The sequence below is a fragment of the Ursus maritimus genome, unplaced genomic scaffold, assembly GCF_017311325.1.
Source record: "Ursus maritimus isolate PB19 unplaced genomic scaffold, ASM1731132v1 scaffold_8, whole genome shotgun sequence".
Lineage (NCBI taxonomy): Eukaryota > Metazoa > Chordata > Mammalia > Carnivora > Ursidae > Ursus > Ursus maritimus.
This window is the reverse complement of record NW_024426996.1, coordinates 28,276,752-28,295,290: the sequence shown is the minus strand read 5'-3', so window position 1 is coordinate 28,295,290 and position 18,539 is coordinate 28,276,752. Positions and strand designations below refer to the sequence as shown.

The 18,539-nt window shown below is 39.2% G+C and overlaps 1 non-coding gene across 1 annotated transcript; it reads right to left on the bottom strand.

Moving 5' to 3' along the window:
- Positions 1–14,887: 14,887 nt before the first annotated feature.
- LOC121101569 lies at positions 14,888–14,996 on the bottom strand. Its single transcript, XR_005833561.1, has one exon. It is a non-coding gene; the product is annotated as a U6 spliceosomal RNA (small nuclear RNA).
- Between the last annotated feature and the right edge of the window lie 3,543 nt (positions 14,997–18,539).

Genomic DNA, 18,539 nt, shown 5'->3' with positions numbered 1-18,539 from the left:
CTAAGTTTGAAAGACAACAGCAGTTAAATTGAAAAGTGACAAGAGGAGAAAAAAAGATGATAGAAATTCATTCAATCGATTTTTCAATAATGATTCAGTATGTTTTAATTCTCCAAATTAGTAAGAAAACAATCCCTTGGTATATAATTATTTGGGCTGGGAGATTTGATGACGTGGAAATAAAGGAGTTCCTTAAAACCTGGAAAGAAACAATTGGAAACAAACACAGTTTCTTATATGATTATTTAGGAAATAAGGGTCAAACTGAAATCTGTGTTCATTCAGGCATGAGCTGCTACTTGACCACATCATGAACATGCAGTGAGACAGCTCCTGCAGACATGACTACCACCAGCCAGAGCCCCTGCACTCCACAGCTTATTACCTAGTTTTAAAGATGGATATAAAAACAAGCAACCACCAGTTAAACATCATTTCATAAGGAAGTGATGTGAGTGGATGGGTTATCTGGGCCTGTTATGCCAAGAGGTCTATGGCACTTGACATAAAGGGATCTAGAATGTGAAGAAGACCATTGATAAACTACCAAAACAACTGGGGACGAGAAATAAGAGCTTGAGGAAAAAAAGACGTAATAAGATAGTGGCAATTTATTGCAACGTAGAGTCCGATTGTATAAGCACTGTAGGATAACTCTAGTCAACTCTTTTACTGTGAATCCTTGTAACCATGGCCAGTTTGGGGGCAGAGATCTTCTGTCACACCTAATCCAAATAAACCCAAACTTAGGTAAGGAGAGACTTTCTTCAGAACAAAATCCATTGTATGGGGAGAACACTTAAACCCCAGAAATCTGCAAGTGTCAAAATCCAACAGAAAAGGCTTTTCTTTTACAGGCTTAAGAGAAGTCAGCAAAGATAAGCAGAAACTTTAGAGGGGAACTTGAGCAGGCAGCGGGAAAGGACCAGTAGGATGTGACACAAAGTGCCCACTGTGGTTAGCCAATCCTCCGGGTCAGTGGATAAAGGACACACGCCATCTTTAGTGTGTGTTCAGACTGGGGGGCAAGCAGAGCTCAGAGCCCGTAGGAAGGAGAGAAGCCTGATGAACATTTAATCTGGACCAAGGAAGGGTAACAAACGGGCACCTGTGAACACTTGGCCAGTCTCAGAGGAACGTAACTAGATACAACTCAAAACCAGGAAAGCATAAGGGTATTAGCAATGACTAGATGTGTGGTTCAATTTTTTTTTTCCAGAACACAGTTTTAGTTAAAATTAAAATCATAAGCTCAACGTTCTTCTCATGTTATTCTGAATTAAAAATAGGAAAACAAAATCGTATAGATCCTTTCAAAATTAACTGTGGCTCATAGACAAAGCTTCAGATTTGCATTTTTCGAATTTAATAAAAAGAATGTTTTCTCTTTCTCCACAGGCTTGGTGAAAAGTTTTATTTGCTCTCTTACTCACGATGATTCTTCCTACTCAAAAATCCTTTACCCTCCTAGTAACGATTGATAGCCCAGATAAAATAAATATATCTAAAAAGTACTTTTAAAAGCATGTTTTGAAAAATAATTCAAAAAGTACAGTTCTATTTGTATATGTTACCTATTATATCAGGATTTTAAAATTATTGGACCCATCAATACTTTCTAGCTTCCCCAAAACAAAAGAGAATTTCAGTCAATTAGTGTTACATGAAAAACATACACTGGAGATCATGCCCAATATTTTTTAAAAGGTAGTAATGGTAGTCTCTGAATAATTTGATTTTTTTCCCTCTTTTTTTCTCTGTGTTGATAGAATTACAGAAATTAAAAAAAAAAAACTTGTCATGCATAATAAATTGATTTATCAAGCACATACTGTTTCTCCCATTGTATTTGTTTCCTTGGGTGGCCATGCCAGATTATCACATCTGGCAGTAAAAACAAGAAAAATTTATGCTCTCATAGTTCTTTAGGCAGAGCCTGACTCTTTCTGACAGCTCTAGGGTACAATCTTTCTTTGCCTCTACCTAGTTTCTAGCATATTTTGGCAATCCTGGAATTCCTTGGTTTGTAAATCTGTTATTTCAATCTCTGCCTCTCTTGTCTCAAAGCAATCTTCTCCCTCTGTGTGTCTCTCTTCTTATGAAGACACCTATCAAATGGATTAAGGACCCACTCTAGTCCAGTATGAACTCATCATAACCAATTATATCAGCAGTGGCCCGTATTTTCAGAGAAGGTCATTCTGAGGTCTTGGAGTTAGGACTTCAGTATATCTTCTGGGGGAGGGACATAACTGAATCCACTCTACCCAGCTGACTTTTGATTCCCAATATAATTTTTCTGCAACTGTTATAGGCCAATGCTCATAATATTCTTCACTATGTCAACATTTCTAAAGAAAAGACATGCAGTGCTATTTCATAATCTTCTGTGACAATTATTATGGAAAAGTGTAGTTTATAACAACTTGGGTGGTTATTTAAGGGGCATGAAAATCATCTAAACAATCTCATTTTAATTTTAAAATATCCTATACTAGAAGACATTCCAGTTCATGCAATTTCCATAAGATCACTAAAATACTAATCAAAATCTTGCCTTAGGAGTAATCATACTCCTAAGGAAAATAGAGGCACTTTTAGCAAGTGGCTGGAAAGAAAATCTTTCATCTGTACAATGGTTGTAAATATTGATATTTAAAAATATACAAATTATGCTGAATTACAATTTTTATGAGATAGAATGTTTTACTCACCAAAATTCATGGAGTCAGGGCTTCTCTTCCAGACCAAAGCAGCCAAAACTAAAGGCAAATCTGTAATCCCCAGAGGGAGGCCCACAGCAAAGAGAACCATGGTGAGACCAAAGACATTTGAAAGGAACGAAAAGAGGGTGCTAAGGCTCAGAAGCTGAGGAAAGAACCAGAGAAGGGAGCTGGTAGGATGCTGAGTCGTGTGTGTTGTGTGTTTTTCTTGAACTACCTTTTGTCCCTCCACCTCAAACACTTTGATTTACAAAAGACTTCTGCAATTTAACAAACCCAAAATATAAATTTTTGTTGTTCCCCTTCCTCATTCTTAGTGCATTTCGCCTTCTATGGGGAAAGACTCTAACCTAAGAGAAATCAGTAATTTTTTTTCCTCCTCTTCTCTTTATTCTTTACACACGACCAATGTATTTCAGGCTCATCAATGTTCAGGTCTTTTTGATCTCCTTCCCCAGTAACTGTACACATGCTCCTTTCTGATGTTCAGTCCCAGGCTGATGGGGCTTCCTCACACTTATTTGTACTAACCAAAACTCAGCAGAGAACTAAGGGAAACCCTCTGTAGGTCTCCAGAATTCTTTCTCTGGGCAGTTTTCTCCTGCCTTTGAAATGTTTTCCTTCTTGGTATTCTGCTACGTTAATTGCAGATTCTTGCTCCACTAACCTCAACTATTTCTCCTCAAGTCAAGGGAATTGTGGATTCTTTTTAGGCACCACATTCCTATGCTACAGTGTGTAAATTCTCTCCAGCTAACAAGCTGGATCAATCATGGGCTTTATCTTGCTTTTTTTTTTTTTTTTTTTAATGATTTTTTATTATATTATGTTAGTCACCATACAGTACATCCCCGGTTTCCGATGTAAGGCTCGATGATTCATTAGTTGTGTATAACACCCAGTGCACCATGCAATACGTGCCCTCCTTACTACCCATCACCGGTCTATCCCATTCCCCCACCCCCCTCCCCTCTGAAGTCCTCAGTTTGTTTCTCATAGTCCATAGTCTCTCATGTTTCATTCCCCCTTCTGATTACCCCCCCACCTTTATCCCTTTCCTCCCCTACCGATCATCCTAGTTCTTATGTTCCATAGATGAGAGAAATCATATGATAGTTGTCTTTCTCTGCTTGACTTATTTCACTTAGCATTATCTCCTCCAGTGCTGTCCATGTTGTAGCAAATGTTGAGAACTCGTTCTTTCTGATAGCTGAGTAATATTCCATTGTATATATGGACCACAACTTCTTAATCCAGTCATCTGTTGAAGGGCATCTCGGCTCCTTCCACGATTTAGCTATTGTGGACATTGCTGCTATGAACATTGGGGTGCATATGGCCCTTCTCTTCACTACGTCTGTATCTTTGGGGTAAATACCCAGTAGTGCAATGGCTGGATCATAGGGTAGCTCAATTTTTAACTTTTTAAGGGACCTCCACACTGTTTTCCAGAGTGGCTGTACCAACTTGCATTCCCACCAACAATGTAGGAGGGATCCCCTTTCTCCACATCCTCTCCAACAATTGTTGTTTCTTGCCTTGTCTATTTTTGCCATTCTAACTGGCGTAAGGTGGTATCTCAGTGTGGTTTTGATTTGAATTTCCTTGATGGCTAATGATTTTGAACATTTTTTCATGTGTCTGTTAGCCATTTGTATGTCTTCATTGGAAAAGTGTCTGTTCATATCTTCTGCCCATTTTTTGATTTGTTTATTTGTTTCTCGTGTATTGAGTTTGAGAAGTTCTTTGTAGATCTTGGATACCAGTCCTTTATCTGTAGTGTCATTTGCAAATATATTCTCCCATTCCGTGGGCTGCCTCTTAGTTTTTCTGACTGTTTCCTTGGCTGTGCAGAAACTTTTAATCTTGATGAAGTCCCATAAATTCATTTTATCTTTTGTTTCTCTTGCCTTTGGGGATGTGTCATGAAAAAGGTTGCTTTGGCCGATGTCGTAGAGGTTGCTGCCTATGTTCTCCTCTAGAATTTTGATGGATTCCTGTCTCACATCGAGGTCTTTCATCCATTTGGAGTTTATTTTTGTGTATGGTGTGAGAGAGTGGTCAAGTTTCATTCTTTTGCATGTAGCTGTCCAATTTTCCCAGCACCATTTATTGAAGAGACTGTCTTTTTCCCACCGGATGTTTTTTCCTGCTTTATCAAATATTAGTTGCCCAAAGAGCCGAGGGTCCATTTCTGGGCTCTCTATTCTGTTCCATTGGTCTATGTGTCTGTTTTTGTGCCAGTACCATGCTGTCTTTGTGATCACAGCTTTGTAGTACAGCTCGAAATCCGGCATTGTGATGCCCCCAGCTTTGTTTTTCCTTTTCAACAGTTCCTTGGAGATTCGGGGCCTTTTCTGTTTCCATACAAATTTAAGGACTATTTGTTCCAGTTCTTTGAAAAATGTCCTCGGTATTTTGATCGGGATAGCATTGAAAGTGTAGATTGCTCTGGGTAGCATGGACATTTTAACTATGTTAATTCTTCCAATCCATGAGCATGGAATATCTTTCCATCTTTTTATGTCTTCCTCAATGTCTTTCAAGAGTGATTTATAGTTTCTAGAATATAGGTCCTTTACGTCTCTGGTTAAGTTAATTCCAAGGTAACGTATGGTTTTTGGTGCTATTGTAAATGGGATGGATTCCCTAATTTCTCTTTCTTCGGTCTCGTTATTCGTGTATAGAAATGCAACTGATTTCTGAGCATTGATTTTGTATCCCGCCACGTTACTGAATTGCTCTATAACTTCTAATAGTTTGGGAGTGGCTTCTTTTGGGTTTTCCATATAGAGTATCATGTCATCTGCAAAGAGAGACATTTTGACTTCTTCTTTGCCAATTTGAATACCTTTGATCCCTTTTTGTCGTCTGATTGCTGTTGCAAGGACTTCTAGTACTATGTTGAATAATAGTGGCGAGAGTGGGCATCCTTGTCGAGTTCCTGATCTTAAGGGAAAGGCTTCCAGCTTTTCCCCATTGAGAATAATATTTGCAGTAGGCTTTTCATAGATGGCTTTTATGAGATTGAGAAATGTACCTTCTATTCCTACACTCTGAAGGGTTTTAATCAGGAAAGGATGCTGTATTTTGTCAAATGCTTTTTCGGCATCGATTGAGAGGATCATATGGTTCCTGAGTCTTTTCTTGTTGATATGATGTATCACGCTGATTGATTTGCGAATATTGAACCACGCTTGCATCCCAGGTATGAATCCCACTTGATCGTGATGGATAATCCTTTTAATGTACTGTTGGATTCTATTAGCAAGTATCTTGTTGAGGATTTTGGCGTCCATATTCATTAGGGAAATCGGTCTGTAATTCTCCTTTTTGAGGGGGTCTTTGCCTGGTTTGGGGATCAAGGTAATATTGGCCTCATAGAATGAGTTTGGTAGCTTTCCTTCTGTTTCTATTTTTTGAAATAGCTTTAGGAGAATAGGTATTATTTCTTCTTTGAATGTTTGGTAGAATTCCCCAGGAAAACCGTCCGGGCCTGGAGTTTTGTTATTTGGAAGGTTGTTTATCACTGACTCAATTTCTTCATAATTAATTGGCCTGTTTAAGGAATCAATTTCTTCCGGTTTCAATCTTGGTAGTTTATAGGTTTCCAGGAAGGATTCCATCTCTTCCAGATTGCTTAGTTTATTGGCATATAGCTGTTGATAAAAATTTCTAATAATCCTTCCAATTTCAATGGTGTTCGTCGTGACCTCTCCTTTTTCATTCATAATTTTAATAATCTGGGTCCTTTCTCTTTTCTTTTGGATAAGTCTTGCCAGTGGTCTGTCAATTTTATTGATTCTCTCAAAGAACCAGCTTCTAGTCCTGTTGATCTGCTCTACTGTACTTCTGGTTTCTGCTTGATTGATTTCAGCTCTAATTTTGGTCAACTGCTTCCTCGTGCGTGGATTAGGCCTGTCCCTCTGTTGCTGTTCCAGCTTCTTGAGGTGAGAATATAAAAACTGCATTTTAGATTTTTCTATTCTTTTGAGTGAGGCTTGGATGGCTATGTATTTCCCCCTTAGGACTGCCTTTGCAGTATCCCATAGGTTTTGGACTGTTGTATTTTCATTCTCATTGGTCTCCATAAATTGTTTAATTTGATTTTTGATTTCCTGGTTTATCGAGTCATTCCTGAGCAGGATGGTTCTTAGTCTCCAAGTGTTTGAGTTTCTTCCAAATTTTTCCTTGTGGTTGAGTTCCAATTTCAGAGCGTTGTGGTCTGAGAATATGCAGGGGATAATTTCAATCTTTTGGTATCGGTTGAGACCTGTTTTGTGTCCCAGAACATGGTCTATTCTTGAGAATGTTCCATGGGCATTAGAATAGAATGAGTATTCTTTGGTTCTGGGGTGTAGTGTTCTATATATATCTATGAGGTCCAACTCGTCGAGTATGGCATTCAAAGCCTTTGATTCTTTGCTTAGTTTTTGCCAGGGTGTTCTGTCTATTTCTGAGAGTGGAGTGTTGAGGTCCCCTACTATTAATGTATTTTTATTTATATGTCTCTTTATTCTGGTTAAGAGTTGGCTTGTGTATCTTGCTGCTCCCCTGTTGGGGGCATATATATTTATAATTGTCATATCCACTTGTTGAATACTTCCCTTAAGAATAATATAGTGCCCTTCTGCATCTCTAACTATAGTCTGTAGTTTAAAATCCAATTTATCTGATATGAGAATTGCTACCCCAGCTTTCTTTTGAGGTCCATTTGCGTGAAAGATGGTACTCCATCCCCTTACTCTCAGTCTGAATGCATCTTTGGGTTCGAAATGAGTCTCTTGTAGACAGCAAATGGATGGGTCATTTCTTTTTATCCAATCTGCAACCCTGTGGCGTTTTATGGGATGGTTCAAACCATTTACATTAAGACTGATTACTGAGAGATATGATTTTAATGTTGCCATGTTGCCAGTAAAGTCTTTGTTTGTATTGGCTGTGACTTTCTGTTCTGTATCACTCTTGGGGCCTTTTTACTTTTATAGAACCCCCCGTAATATCTCCTGTAGGGCTGGTTTCGTGGTTACAAAATTGGTTAGTGACTGGCGATTCTGAAATGTCTTTATTTCTCCATCAATTCTGAATGACAGCCTTGCTGGATAAAGGATCCTTGGCTGCATGTTTTTCTCTGAAAGAGCTTTAAATATGCTCCCCCAACCCTTTCTCTCATTCCAGGTCTGTGTAGACAGGTCTGACGTAATTCTGATGCTTTTGCCTTGGTACGTGAGAAATTTCTTTGCCCTGGCCGCTTTCAATACTGTATCCTTGCATCTAATATTTGCGAATTGCACTATGACGTGACGTGGCGTAGGTTTGTCGTGGTTGAGCTTGGGAGGGGTCCTCTCTGCCTCTTGGACACGAATGTTTGTTTCCCTTGCTAGATTAGGGAAGTTTTCAGCTACAATTTGTTCAAATATCTCTTCTAGACCTCTGTTTTTCTCCACCCCCTCGGGGATGCCGATGATTCTAACATTGGATCGTTTCATTGAGTCAGTAATCTCCCGTAACCTACATTCGTGGGCGTGGATTTTTTTAAGACCATCTTCTATTTTCATTTTTTCCTCTATTAACCCATCCTCCAATTCACTAACCCTTTCCTCTGCTTCTGCGACCCTGGCCGTCAGAGCCTCTAGTTTTGCCTGCATTTGGCTCATAGAATTTTTAATTTCTGTCAGATTCGCTCTCATTTCTGTCCTTAGGGATTCTATATTCTCAGTAACCTTTTCGTTAATAGTTTTTTCAATTCTACTCATCATTTTGACCATCGTTACTCTGAATTCCATTTCTGATAATTTGGTTACATCCATATCCATTATTTCTGTGGCAGAGGCCACAGTCTCACTGTCTTTTCTTTGCTGGGGGGGGCTTCTCCTTCTTGTCATTCTGATGAAGAGAGGTTGCGGGGTTTCCAGAGCCCAAATTATTGACTGGGTCCCAGGCCGTGCCCCTTGTTTTATAGGGATCTTAGGGATGTGGGCTTCTTCTTTAAAGATTTTATTTATTTATTTATGTGGCAGCCAACCAGCGAGAGAGGGAACAGAAGCAGGGGAGTGGGAGAGGAAGAAGCAGGCTCCCAGCGGAGGAGCCCGATGAGGGACTCCTTTCCGGAACGCCGGGATCACGCCCTAAGCCGAAGGCAGGCGCTCAATGACTGCGCCACCCCGGCGCCTCGGGTTGTGGGCTTCTTGATTTTTCAGCTTGCCTTCTGGGGGAGGGGCCTGCCGCGCCGATACTCAGGCAGCCCTGTTTGGGTAGAGTCTCCGTGTCCCCTGCAAGGGAGGATGGGGATGGGCACTCTCTGAGCCGGTATTTCCAGGCTTTTGTTCTCTGGCGGCTTTCCCTGGCGGTTTGCTGTGCCTCTTCTGAGAGTCAGAGCAGCAGCTGCCGAATTTCAGCCTCTGTCACAGAACAGAAGGATTGCGGCCCGTTCTCTACTAATGTTCTGGCCACTTTAACTCTGTTTCTGTTGGTGCTGCTCAACCCTGCAGCGTCCGGGATGTGCGCCCCACACCCGGCGTCCCAGCCCTCACTTCCAGGGCCGGCGCGTCTCTGTCCTTTGTGTTTCTAACACCGCCAGCCGCCCCGCGCGCGCGCTCCCGGATCTCCCGGTCTCAGTCTGGATCCAGTGAGCGCACCAGGATTCCGGGGTTCCGCGAGATGCCTGGTGGCACGCGCACCTGGCTCACGGTCTCAGTCTGCTATTTTGCGGGTGCCGACCGTGAGCCCCGCCTGCTCTCCCGTGCAAGTGGCTACCGCTTCCCGGTGCCCAAACGCGGCGGCTCCCCCCCTTCCGTTTATCTTCCGATATCTATGCGCGGTTTCATGGCTCCCCGCTTCGTACCTCAATACTCAGCGCTGGAGATGTTCATTTGTAGAGATCCAGATGCGTCTTCCTGCTTCCTTCCTTCCTGGTTCTGTGGTTGTTTAGGCTGGTCTGGTACCTATCCAGCTCGACTCAGGGGACCGGCCGAAAAAGGGGTCTCCTACTCCTCCGCCATCTTAACTCCTCTCCCTTTATCTTGCTTTTTGTCTCTTTTCTCAGGGATTACATCCTAAATTTGTATTATATAATATCTTAAAATTGAGGTATCATATATTACATTCTTTTTTCCAGTTAATTAAGGATGAATATAGTCTCTGACATGCAATCATCACCAGAAGCCAGAAGAGTAAAAGCCTTTCGAAGTCCTTAAAATGCCCTAAAATTCCTACATTATCTAGCCCTTCTGGCTGCTCTGATCCCAGTTCCACCAAATATCCTCAACTCCAACCACACTGTTCTATTTGCTGTATTTTTTAAGAGAAGCATATGTGTTCCCATCCATAGCCTGGAATGGAGTACGCTTCTCTATCTTTATACTTTACTTTTTACTTCCTTAAAGTTTTTACTCTTCTGCTCAGGAAGGCATTTCATGGCCATGCTACCTAATATTGGAAACATATCCCTTCCAAAACTTCTAATCTTCTTCCTCCATACCAGCTTTCTCTAAGTATCTATCACTATCAAACCAACTACCTATTACTTATCATGTTTGTTATATCTCCTTCTAGTCAGAGTATAACTTCCATGAAGGCTGAGATTTTTGCTATTGTTGTTCATGGTCTATTCTACGTGTGTGCAAGAGTTCCCAGCATCTATTTAGTTCTCAATAATCATTGGTAAGCTTCAGTTACATAGCAGCTTCTATCTTCATATTCATTTTCATATATTATTTTTATTGAGGATAAAACATTTTATATAAAAAATAAAAGGAACTGTGTTTCTGTGATATTTGCAGAATATTTTCAGAGCTGTGTTCAAATTTGAACTTGATCTGGAAGACCACAGAAATTTATCATGTACCCCCTAAGAAAAAGTGGATGGGGCATTCTTGGTCAGAGGCAAAACAGGGAGTCACAGAGATGTGAACATCTACGGTGTTCTCAGGAAACAGTGTGAATGACACTTCATGAGTAGCAAGAGTTGGGGCCACAGATATCTGCTGTGCAAAATTCTAATGGCTTCGAATATGATGTGAAATATCTTCAATATTGCCTTAGACATGATAAGAACCCAGAGAAATGTTTTTAGGCAGTTACATTACCTGATTTATCTATTATCTTAAAAAGTTTTGTGAGGATGGTACAGAAAATATATTTTCAAAAAGAATGATAAAAAGTTGGAGACCAATTACAAAGCTAGAGGGGATTGTCCATGCACAAGATGGGAAGATATCCAGTGCAGAGGCAGTGGGCTGGAAGGTTAGGGAGAAGAAGTCACAAACATGGAGGTTTTCCACAAGCTGGAGGGTTAGTTGAAGAGTGAATTAGTTGTGTGAGTCGTGGGAGTACAAACTGAAAGATGCTATCTGAGATGAGAGAACGGAAGATCATTGTAGACTCGAGGGAATGAACAAAGCAAAGATTTATGAGAAAGAAGTTAACCACAAGAGTAAGGTCTTAGACGAAAAAAGACAAGTAGATGGACACTCATAGTAAACTGTAAGTCATAGAAAACTTTTTTGCTTTTAGAGAAATGGTGGTTGCATGAGTTATAGTCTCTCTGAAATTAGAAGTAATAAGTAAGAGTCAAGAAGGTGGCCTAAGATGCAAGCAAGGCTGAATGTAAAATTAAAGAAGTTACTGAACACCACAACATGCCAGGTGTCAGGGTGGGGGCTGGAGCTACCCGATGGTTCAGTCAGGGACATTAATTATACAGGTCGAAATTTACAAAGAAGAGTATTAACTTTTTTTTTTTTTTTAAGCAGGAGGCTTGCTCTTAGGTAACACATGGTCCTACCACATCATTTTTTTTTTTTTATACCTGGCCCTACTTCACACAGTTATGTCATCTACAAAGTCAATGTAGTTTTTTTATAAATTTGTAACTTCTGCTTTCATTGTTTCCATAAAATAGGTATCTACTTTATGTTCATTATTGACAGCTTTCTAACAATCTTAACATTAGGCATTTTTATAGAAGCAAAACCAGAGAGAAAAGAAAACTAAGAATTCATTCCAGGAGCATCTGATTGGCCCAGTCAGTTGAGCGACCAACTCTTGATTTCATCTCAGGTCATGATCTCAGGGTTATGAGACCCAGCCACGCAACAGACTCTGTGCTGAGCATGAGCCTGCTTAAGATTCTTTCTGCCTCTCCCTCTGCCCCTCACTGACACTATCTCTCTCTCTCTCAAATAAATAAAGAAATCTTTAAAAAAAAAAAAAAGAATTCATTGCAGATATTTATTCAGGGTATTTGACAGCTGGAAAAGCATTAGAGAACTATTTTGTCCAAAACACCATATTCTTGTACAGGAAAGCAGGTGCCAAGAGAAAAAGAAAAAAAAAAAAACAAAAAAAAACAACCTGAAGAAACTTCCCTTGAATCAGAAAACAAGTTCAGAGCAGAGGAAGGCCACACACAAAATACAGATAATCATTAAACATTATAACATGCTCATTTCCTGCTATCATGTTCTAAATCAAACTGTGTTAAAACACTCCTTGGACTCTGTGGGGAAAAATCTGGAAGAAAAACAACTTCTAATCATAGTGACTTCTTAGAATTCAAACGGCTTTGGAAGTATTTTGAACCACAGAACTGCCCTATCATGGAGGAACAACATTTAAATAGTACGGAGATAACCCATGACAGAGCAATCGCTGCCTGACCCTCTGGTCTTCCATTTGGGGAACAAGGTAATATTTTCATCCAGGCTTCTAGAAATCCAGCACCCATTTACTTTGTGGGTAGTCCCTGGACCACTTTCTTCATCTGGAAACAGAAGCCAAGAATACTTAAAATACATAGCTATTCTGAGGATTAGAAATAATATTATAAGAAGTCCAGCATGGTATTTGCCATGTAGCTCTTGCTGAATAACTACAATTGTTTTAAATTTCCATTTCTAATATGTTAACTATATGTCTAATTAAGACCCAATGGTTTTAAATGTTTCAATGTCTTTCACCTATGTAAAATACTATCTCTTAGCTGATTGAAAACAGATATATATAAAATGCATCTATTTCAAATGTTAATAAAGGGCAATAAAATATACCTTACAATGTTATATAATGCCTTTGCAATGTGAAATGTCTTGTGTATATTTTAAGTACGAAACATTATTTTCATCTTAGAAAAGCAAATGAATACATCAATTACATGCCTAAATTATTACTCAGTGTAAAGCTGAGGAAGTTTATACCATGAGAATGGAAATTATTTTAAAATTATACAATGACAATATTAAGACAGATATTTAATACCTGTATCTATACACCTTCTTCATTTACATACATATGTATCACAAACATGCTTTGATGTTGTTTGGGTAAAAGTTAAAATTACGCTTTAAAAATAGATTTTAAATATGTATACTATAATGAGTAAAATGTATGGAAAATACATTAGAAAACTTTATTTTAATCTTTGCATATTCACTAAACCCCAGGGGGAAAAAGTTGAATTTATACTTGATCAAAAAACCAGAGTGAGCTGGCAGGGGCAATCTTAGAAGTCGCACAGTCCCATTTGTTACATGTGGTCAGTGAGGCCCAGGGACGTTCAGAGGTTTGGGAAAGCTTCAGCAGCCAGTCCGGGGTCAGGCAGGAACTAGTAGCACACCTGAGGTCTAACCCGGTTATTCCACCTGCTACTGCTTAGGAGGGAGCCAGGCTGCATTTCGCCTCACCTGGTATCTGATACCAAAGGTGCCTGCTGTGTTTGTGTGTCTGATCGTCGTTCTTCACAAAGTGTCTGTCAGTGAGAATAATCCCAGACACTGACTATATCTGAATGGACCGCCCACATTTCAGCAAGTATGGCTTCAAGTTATGTGCTGCTGGATGAGAACAACACAATGGCCCTTTCAAAATAAACTGTATATTCACATTCATGAGCTTTCTTTAAAGCATCTGCTTTTATTCCTCTTCATTGCCCTTTCTCTATTATCTGGTGTAAAGATAATAATGGAGAGAGAAATGTCAGAACATGTCATTTGTAGAAGATAAAACTGATTCTTGATTTTCTATGTATGTTTTCACAGCCCCAAGGAACCATGAAGTTCTTCATCTTTGCCTGCCTTTTGGCTGTTGCTCTGGCAAACCATGTAAGCATCATGGGGCACATGGTGGTATCCATTCTTACTTAGATGCATCAGAGCGAACCTTTACACACAGAACATGGGGGCGTGGGCAGCAATGAATTGAGATTAAGGATGTAACCTTTTATCCATGATCACAGAGAGTACTGACCTGTGAAGTGTCTTCACGGTAGCGTCAAAGACGCTACAGTTATAGGAAGGAAGGCATCAATTCGCATCCGTCATATGATGGATTGTTGTTGGAATTTTCTAGAGGAGATTTCCCACTCCCCAGTATGTCTTTGGAATTGTAAGCAGGTCTCACCAGTGTAAAAAAAGTTACTGCTGATATTCCAAAAATAATGCTGAAGATTCCAATTCTTTTTGTACCAGATATTAAAAATTATATTAGTTTTTAATATGTCAGGAGTCTTCCAGCAGTTCATCTAGTGAAGAAAGATACTCTTTATTTTAAAGTGAAACAACCATTTTAAGGAATAGCGGCTTTCCATAAGTGTTATACAATATTTGGATAATTCTTAGCAAATCCACATTTCCAAGACTGTAATAGGAAAACCATACTCATTCTCAAGATCATTTTTAGGTGGTTCTAACTGACAGTCTTCTAAGAAAAATTGGTTATTCTACCCTGTTCTCTCTGAAAATATGCATATGAATCCATAGGAAATTGCATTTCAAACCAAGCCTGCGCCACATCAAGAGCTCGCCGATTCCCTTCACCATAGCTTCACTTTGGGAAACCTTCTCATACCATTCAGAGGAGCAGTTCACACAGGGTTGTCACCACATCCGTTACATCAATAGCGCCTGGAAAATTATGGGACATACAAATTTATAGGCCCTGCCTCACACCTACTGAATAAAAACGGTTGAGTCAGAGCTAAGCAATCTGCATCTCAGTGAGGTCTGTGGGCGATACTGACCATGTTAACTTTGGGAGCCGCTTTCAAGGAGGCTGAGGTGAGGGTTTGGGTTAGGAAATGCGTGTAGGTCACCAGTACAAGGAACACCTCCTGTGGCAGGAAAAGCCACAGTGTGAGAGTGTTCTGAAAGAGCGGGGAGCATTAATTAACCAGACTATTTAATCTGAAGTTCACGCTACGTCATCCTTGTGTGGGGACTGTGCCAATCTTCTCTGTAATCGTTTCAATTTTAGTGCATGTGCTGCTGACGTGAACACTGAAGTTCACTCTATGACTGTAGAGATCCTTACAGGGAATTTTATATTCAAAATGTATTTTGCTTGGTGACATCATCTCGATGTCTTCTAACTAAAGTTTTAATTCATTTGGTTTTGTCCTTATATGCTCTGGCCCATAGAAAGGATTCCATTCTGATGTTAAATATTGATACATTTGTTTCATTTCAGAGCAAAATCAATCAGTTTTATCAGGAATTGAACCTTCCCCAGTTATCTTCAGGCTTATAATCAACATCACACAGATAGGAACCCATGGAATGAAATTAAGACAAATGACTATCCTCTGTTTCCCCTTCTGGTGAGTTCTACATTTTTGATTTGTTTCTTAATTTCCTGTGAAAGAAAAAAAAATTAACAAGAGAGAAAAAAATATTTGAATCTCTTTAAAGGCAGAAAGTAAAAGAAACTTAAATATAATTTTTTAGGTCAGAAATGAGGTGACAAATCATATAGTCAAAATACTATAAATTTAGTTTATTATTTAACACTATATTTAGTTAACACCAATTATGAGTCAGTGTAAGTTGAACTGTCCTAGTATTTATTTCTATGTCATTTTACTCGAATCTAACAGCTATCTTTGAGTTAGGCAGAGGTAAAGAATTTCACCTCCATTTTACAAGGGGAACTGAAATTAAAGAAATTAAATCATTTGCCTATGGTCCAGTTGATATCTCCACTTACAACTGTAATCATCTTTGGCTAGTGGACTTTTCAAACATGAGGAATAAGCGATAGAGCAGGAAACTGAATATAGGAAGTAGGCACTTAATTGCAAACAATAGGAGAATTGAAGTCATAAATCCTGGAATTGAGTCTCAGAACGGTCAAGGACAAGCTATGAAACTTTAGATAAATCACCTCCCTTTCTGTGCTTCTTATTTCTTGAATGTGAATGATTGTCTTAGGTGCCCATGGAGGTTAAAGATATCATGGCCACCATTAGGGGAAATAAATTTTTGTGCTGTTTGTTTAAATGCCACATGCCTAAGGAACATCCTAAATGTCAAAATGTTTTTTTCATCTGAAATAGAAAAGCTTTGAAACTTTATCTGTTATGTCCAGAAGATGGCAGATTTGGGAAGCAAAGACTATAGATTAAATGGGTCTGAGCTATTAACCAACTAATAAAGTAGTGACCCTATTGGAAGCAGAACGGGAAAGTCAGCTAATTTCGATGACATTTTACTGGGTAAAACAAAGAAATTATGAAAAATCACATGCCAGTATCATGAGGAATTTACCTGTTTACATATGCGGAGAAAAATGAATGTGTAATGGTAAATAAAAATAACTGTACACATGTAATACACGAACCCTATTATAATTATCACTTTAAAGAGAACTTATAATCCTTCATCTTGAGAAGAGTAAGAAACTCAGTACCAACCCCTTCCCTGACCCTAAAATTTACATCTCAGAAGATCACCATTTACCTAGGGTGCTCAGAATCTTTGCTGCCTCATTTGTTGCTGTGTCTTCAATACGTGGCCTGGTGGACTTTGGTGTCTCCGCACCATTAGAGCCCATTCAAGAGTCAAGCTAAGGTACAGAAGTATATATGCTGCATATTCAATGCAGGAAAAGAGACGAAGGATACTTCAGGGATCAATTTTACACATGGGACAACAACGCCTTCCCCCTAGACTTTACTAGTCTTAACCATCTTCTTCCTTATCTTTTTATTTTGTAGGTGGCCTCAATCATCCTTTTAAACAACATTTTGCTCAGCTAAAAAAAAACCCAAAAAACCTGCAGTCACTAGCCGGTGACACGTATATACTAGTGCTTCTGCCACGGCTGGAATTTTAGGTCAGTCATTTATGCCACGATAATGCTTTCTTGCCCAACAGGATACTATATTTTTAGCATTTATCATAAAACTATATATTCCCTTACCTGAGAAACATATTCTTATTTTAAAATATTGTAGTATTTCCACATATAGTATTATACATTACAAGATGTGGGAACTTTAATATCATAATTGAACACTTAAAGCAGCTCCTAAATATAGTAAATACACTAAGGTTAGAACAATGATTTCTTTCACTAAGAGAGTTATTTCTATATTACTATTATATGAAGCCACAAGAGTTTGGTGAGGAAGCCCAACTCAACTAAATTCCTCCTAAAAAGGAAAGATACTTCACATGACGGTCGGTCATTTCATTAGACCATAAAACTGAAAGTTATTTTCTGTTTTTATATAGGAAAAGGAGTACCCCTCCCCCAGTGAAGTAAGGGGCTTTTCTGTGAAGACAACGCATGGCATCCAGAAGGAGATATTAAGGTCTTGATTCTAAGTTTGTTTTTTTTTTTTTTTGCATGCATCATGTTAGCTAGGGAATTATGGAAAATGAAATAGAAAGTGTGGCAATGATCGGAAACATTTAGGGCAGCGGACTAACCCTACATATTCAAAGTTAGCAAGATTTGATTTGTGTACTGCTGAACCTAGCGGAAATGTCCATAGCCTTTGCTGGAGGTCACTGAATAATACTATCACGCCAGGAGTCACGGTGCCCATTCTCAATTTCATAAAATGGGTGAGAGGAATCCCACCCAGATAAGGACTCAAGTTCATACATTAAATTCCAATCTCCAAATATCATCCTACCAATAGTGCCTAAGGTAAATGCCTAAAGGCACCCTGAATACCACTTAAGGACTGCAGGATTTGCCTTCTTTTGTTCCTCTGTGTTTCATTTATGATAAAACGGGAAACTTCTTGGTAGAAAACTAACATTTAAATGGATAAGTGAATGAAATGCATTCTTTCTACCGGCAGAATCCACCAGCATCTCCAGCAAGTCACAACTACTAAAATGAAATCAAATTTTAAAGTTACTCTTAAATTTCTTATTGGTTAGAAAATGTGTGTTACTTACATTGCTTATAAACGCAGGACTCAAAATGAGTAAGAGACAGGCAAGGCTAGGGAGGGAGGGATAGGTCGGGGACTATGCAACTAGGCTCATGTAGGGGGCTAGCTGATCAACTCACCAAAAATCCCAGAGATGCTGAGGTGTAAGGAAACCAGAGAGAAGGGAACAAACCAGACCACACTGCCCTGGGTATCAGACGTGGAGTCTTTCTATGGCAGTCACATTATGAACAATAAAGAATAACCAGACCCGAAAAAGAAGTAAGTCATTAAAGAGGTTATCACCAGTCCTTACTCAAACCAAGAAGTCACAAGAATGTTAGGGCCACAAGCTCCCTGGTCAGTTCCAAATAAAAGACTGTCAGTGGAAACCCTCATTGGCAACCCTGTCCGGACACCTCTCACTCCTGAGAGCTTTTTCTGTACCCTTGCTTAATAAAACTATATCACTTTATTCACTTTCCTCGGTACTCAAGAATCATTCTTGACTCCATGAAACAAGAACCTCACTCTCCCGCCTCAAAACAATTAACTAAATTGCTTGTTTCCAGTGAGGAAAGGAGATCTGACCATTTAGTGGTTTTGATTTTTAAAAGAGCCTATACTTCTCATTTATTGTGATTATATTTGCTTAC